A 6,000-nucleotide genomic window follows, 5' to 3' on the forward strand; every position below is an offset into this window, starting at 1 on the left:
CTACTCAGATCGTCGAACTAACTAGCATGTCAAACATTTATAAACACTTGTTTGTGTGATGTTCTAGCCAATGTGGGACTTAATGGATATAAATTTGTATAGTATATATACTATTAAAGATGGAACATGTAATAAAACTTCTCATTGAAAAGATGTGGTCGTCAAGGTTTTTTAAATGGCTCACTTTATACTCGGCACTCCCCAAAATCAGTGAACGACAGAGTAGTAGGATCTAGCTCATACAATTTGTAGAGTGAACAAACATATATACCTGGTTTAGCTTAGAGTAACAACAAGCAACATTATAACTTACCACTGTTGCTTCATAAGGCTCTAGCTTTGTTCCCAAAACTAATTCAAATTTCTCTAGAACTTCCTCGTGGTTAACATTCCTTCAGCATTTAAACAAAAAAGTAATGGACATTAGGATTATCAGGAAGAGAACATTAATATTTTTTATTCTAATCTAGATATACTCTTGGCAAACTGGATGCTTCAAAATTAAATCTTTTATCATATAGGGCTCTATTTAATGCACATAGGACACTTTCTTTATCATACAACCTTAAGCCAACCTTCACCAAATTAGGCCTCTAATTACCTGCTTTGAGCATGATATATTCATAAAGGAAGAAAGTGTTACATGTTATGAATGTAGAAACTCAAGTTATTACCTCACTACATGTCTCAGTCTCAACAAGTGCAACAAAACGAAGGATAAATCCTCCTAAGAGACAAATGGTAATCATACCAAAGGTCATAGGCTCATATCACTTTAGAAGACGAAGACGAGAGATCCTCTTCATCTTCTAGTTCGATCTCAGATGATGAATTTTCAAATTTGTGCTTGAAGGCACATAAAACGGGTAAAGACACTGAGGTATATTATTGAAATAAAATTGATTTGTAGCATATCTTTAAGGTTTTGATGATAAGAAAATATTTAAAGAACAATGTACTAAAATTTCTAAAGAGAACTTAGTAATGGTACTGAGAATATATATTTAAAAAGAAGTAAGAGATCCAGATTCTGAATGATCTGAAGCTGAAGACTAGACTCTGAAGACTCTGACTCTGACTCTGAATGGTGTCGACCTCTGAAAATCCAAACTCTAAAGAGTCAGTCTCTTAAGATCCAGACTCTAAAGATCCAGTCAACACAAGGATCGAGGAGATTCTGATATGTCACTATCAGACTCTGGGGACATTTTGTCTTCTTATGATCACATGAAGACTTAAGAAAAAATCTACAGAAGACACTGGGATGCAACATATAATTCCTTTTGTAGAAAAATAAATACCCATTTGACAATAAAAGAGTTATTACTCTGTCAAACAAAAAGCGCAAGTTTAACTTATAATTTCTTAACACTTGTATACACTAGAAATTCCTAAGTCTAAAAGAGTATTAGTGTGTTGTATATTTTTTTTATACCTCTTATTGTATATCAAATGTAAGAAACAAACAATATTTTCTCTATAAGTTAGATTGTAAGAATTTTTTTGCTTGTGTGCTTGAGAATTTGAAGTCTCTTGCTTGCGTGCTTGAGCATCTGAAGTCTCTTGCTTGTGTGTGTTTTGGCATTAGAAGTCTCTTACTTGTGTGTCTGAGCATTGGAAGTCTTTGGTTTTGTGCTTGAGCAATTGTAATCAGTTTTGATTATAGTGAAATCTCTTGGAGTTGCAAGGGGACTTGACTACTTTCGATTGTAGGAGGAAATAAGATAATTGCTTTTCTTTCTCTCTCTCTCTCTCTCACACACACACACACATACACTCTCTCTCTCTCTCTCTCTCTCTCTCTCTCTCTCTCTCTCTCTCTCTTTCCTTTCTACCTTAGAATTTTTTTAATCCATTGCTAAAGACTTAACTCTGATTCAGATTCTATATTTTATGCTCAAAATCTGATAAAAGAATTTTGAGAAAAGAAAGAAAAACCTAACACAATTTAACCCTCACCCTTTCTTGTGTTTTTCTCACATCCAGTTGGCATCAGAGCATGGTATGTACTTTAAACACTTAACCGTGATATAGAAAAGATCCTGAGAGAAAAACCATGATTGATATTTCTGAAACCTTTGGTCCCAAAAACACTGCTATTGTAAACTATGATAATAATGCTTCTAGAAAGAATAACTATACAGCTAGACCTCAAACTTTTAGTGGAGACTCTAAAGAGTTTGAATGGTGGAAAAGTAAGATGTACACTCACATCATATGTCTTGATGATTAGTTGTGGGACATTCTTAAAGATGACATTTATATTCTAGTTAATGGAATAGGAATGGTAACTGACATAAAAAGTCTCACACATGCTCAAAAGAAGACTTATAGGAAACATCACAGAGTTAGAGGCGTTTTGTTAAATGTTCTACCCCACTCTAAATACATCAAGATTTTTGACAAATTTATTTCTAAAACCATATTTGAATCCTTATATGTTACATATGAAGGAAACCAGCAAGTAAAAGAGGCAAATGTTCTACCCCACTCTAGTCTTCAAGTTCTGAACAAGAGATATACAACTTTTGATCATATCAAGAAGATTCTTAGGAGTCTTCCTGTTAGAAACACACCAAATGTGATAACCATTCAGGAAGCCAAATATGTAAACACAATAAGTCTTGAAAGCCAAATAAGCAATTTCCAAAGTCATGAGATGAAGTACAATTGAGATGAATCTGCCAAGAAATCAAAGTCTCTTGCTTTAAAATTTGTTACTCAACCTACCAAGTCTTCTAAAATCTGGGAATCTAAAGATGCAACTCATGCATGAACTTCTGAAGAAGAGTCTGATGATGAAGAAATGACATTTGTTATCAAAAGATTTTGGTATCAAACAAAAAAGAACAAAAGATTCTCAGGAAAAAGCAGTGACTTCAAAGGATCAAGTTATAGATAAAAGAAAGAAGACTGGAAGGGATCACTACTACAAAAAGTAGATACAACGATGCCACCATTATCATGATCCTTCAAAGAACTGTGGTGATATCTCTAAATTCAAACGCGTATATAATTTTTTATTTTTTAATTAAATGATAATTTATTACTACGGTTTTTTAAAACAACAGAGGTGATATCAATTGAAGTTTCATGAGTCTGGCTCTCATCGCCTACTAATTCATTTGTATTTGTATTTAAACAAAGAGAGAGATATCACCACAGTTATTTAAGCAAACCGTTGCGGTATTTTTTCTATTTTTTAAAATTTCTAATAACTTAAAATCTGACATTTTTTTTATAAAATATCAAAATGATAACACCACGGTTGACTAAAAACACCGTTGTGATATATTTTTGTATTATTTAAAAAAAAATTATTTGCTTAAGACTTGCCTTTCTTATATAAAATATAATTAATGTAAATATGATACCATGACGGTTGACCAAAATAGTGTGACAAATATCCTCCCAACGTTTACTATGCTGAAACCTTTATCCACCTTCAAGTTCAATCTCTGTAGCATGTCATCCGATTAATGCGTTTCCACAACTCCAACAAGTTCAGATCCAAGAATATCATTGTCTTTTACTAGAAACTCGACTTTTTATACAGGATGAGCAACAAGAACAACAAAATGTTCATCCCTAAAAGGTTTTCACATTTCAGAATAACTCTTGTTTGTGCTATAGTTGCACCAGCTAAACAAATATATACATAAGGATAACTTGTTATAATCTTATCTTTTCCTGAATATGTTTTGAGGACTTTTACAAAAGGTGGTGTGCAACTATTTCCCATAATGAGACATTTTGTAATTGCATCAGTTAATAAATCTAGATTTGGAAGATATTTTGCTTGTATGATTAATGAATCTAAGTCACCATGTAAGAAAACTGTTTTGAGACTTGTGTGGAACAATTTAACCACCACCTTGACTATGATCCAGGAGAGTTACATTTGAATCTGATTCCATGAGTTCAACAAGTGATGGTTTCAAGATATCTTATCAAAACAATTTATATGTTTCAAATAGAAGATGCTGCATAAGAGTCCCACCTCGGTTAATGAAGTAAGAAACGTAACAAATATATGATATAAAATGCACAACTAGCATACATTTCAACTCATACCTTTCTCGGCCTTTTGGCTAAGATCAAGTGTAGTATCTGTTCTTATCAGTTTAATATCTGATATGTGGGCCAATGGTTCACACGATATTAAATTTATTTCTTGAGGGGGAGAGTCCACTTCAATAGCTTGCTATTAGGTCCCTCTAGTGTCGCTTTTGCGTTGCACTATTGCAATAGCCAGGCACACCCCACCAAACCTAGTTCAAATTTATTTCGTTTAAATTGATCAATAAATAAGTTATGTTTACTTCTGCAGATCTATAGGATAAAATTGGCTACAAGGGTATGATTCCAAGAATGTTATATTCCTAGGTCTATAAGCATATAAGTGGAGCAATTCAAGTGTTTTTCACAACCAATTCCTTAATCATCTAAACTGTATGTTTTCCTGTAGCCATATGATAAATGAAATATTTGAAAATGGGTCTTGTAAACATCTTTCCATACTAAAATATTTGTCAGCACGGTACAAGAAACATTATAAGTCATCAAACTAATAAAAAATGTAGTTTTTATTGTCAATATTTTTTAAACAATGGCAGAACTTGCTCTCAGATGTAAATGTCAATGTCTTGATGTTTAACCACTAACTGATTTCTTTTTTCCCTCTTAAGAAAGACTTTACACCCAAGAGTTATTATTTATTTAATTTTGATGCTGCAAGCAATCGGTAGAAAATGAGAGTCACTGCTTATCTGATCTTAATTAATTCGACAATCTAGATCGTATGACTGTGGCAGATAAGGGATTTCCTGACTATAAATGAGAGTCACTGCTCATCTGATCTTAATTAATTCGACAATCTAGATCGTATGACTGTGGCAGATAAGGGATTTCCTGACTATATGGGTTTGAATCCGCAAATGCTTATAATAAAATGTCACAAATAATGATTGCGTAAATAAAACATGAGATACTTTAGTTACAGAGAATGTCAGTAGCAATGACTAATGGGACTATTAACCATTAGCAATGACTATAGTTAAAAAGTCATGTAAGTACAAGAGATACAAGTCTTATGGATCTCATACTTAGAACTCTAAAACTCCCCTTCAAAACTGAGATATACAAACCTGCTCAATAACATAGTTTACCAATGAAGTTGTTATTCTGCGTGCGTTAAATAAAGAATTCATACTTTGGTTAATTAAAGTTGCAATAATTTTGATTGTTCTGCCATAACAAGCAGCTATTATTTTTATATAAAAAATGGTTTTCACTAACTGATTTCCTACCAGTAGTTGAGTCCCACATCGAAAGAAGGTGGAAGGTATTGAGATAAGTAAGAGTATAACATAATATGAATACCTTCAAGTCAAGGTACTTACCTGGATGGGGTCAATGGTTGACCATGAAGGACCATGGCCTATGAGAGTGATCTCCATTGCACTTAGGAGGGGTGTTATCCTAAGGTCTACCCAAGTGGTGGAACCTACACCATAATTTGTTGCCGTGGGGGCCAGCGTTCGCGCGGCCCCCTCCAATTCTAATATCAAATTTTGAGGATTTTTCTTGATTTCTTGAGCTTACTGGTTTAGAAGATTGTTATTGTATGTATTTGCTTGTATTTTCACCATAATATTGCTTACTGGTTTAGAAGCTTGTTATTGTATGTATTTGCTTGTATTTTCACCATAATATTGCTTACTGGTTTAGAAGCTTTTTATTGTATGTATTTTCTTGTATTTTTACCATAATATTGAGTATGACCAACATAAGGAAATATTTTCATATGGATAAAAAGAAGGGTGGAGAGGTGGTCTAAGAAACCATTTCACTCTCTTCTTTATGAAATTAGATCCACCCTCTACTAATTCAGGAGCAATTAGATCCAATCCATCTATAAACAAGCATGTTTTCCATAAGCGGAGGGTGAAAGTGTTATGGCTTTCGTAGCAAATAAAGAACTAAATGATGTCATTCTAT

General features: G+C 33.2%; 2 non-coding genes across 2 annotated transcripts; both read left to right on the forward strand.

Annotated features, from left to right (window-relative positions):
* The first annotated feature begins 4,070 nt into the window (after positions 1-4,070).
* On the forward strand, positions 4,071-4,266 carry LOC127109710 (U2 spliceosomal RNA). Its single transcript, XR_007796979.1, has one exon. It is a non-coding gene; the product is annotated as a U2 spliceosomal RNA (small nuclear RNA).
* A 1,128-nt stretch (positions 4,267-5,394) lies between these two features.
* Positions 5,395-5,555, forward strand: LOC127109275 (U1 spliceosomal RNA). The gene has a single exon (XR_007796602.1). It is a non-coding gene; the product is annotated as a U1 spliceosomal RNA (small nuclear RNA).
* Positions 5,556-6,000: the final 445 nt, after the last annotated feature.

The sequence above is a fragment of the Lathyrus oleraceus genome, chromosome 7, assembly GCF_024323335.1.
Source record: "Lathyrus oleraceus cultivar Zhongwan6 chromosome 7, CAAS_Psat_ZW6_1.0, whole genome shotgun sequence".
NCBI classification, from domain to species: domain Eukaryota; kingdom Viridiplantae; phylum Streptophyta; class Magnoliopsida; order Fabales; family Fabaceae; genus Lathyrus; species Lathyrus oleraceus.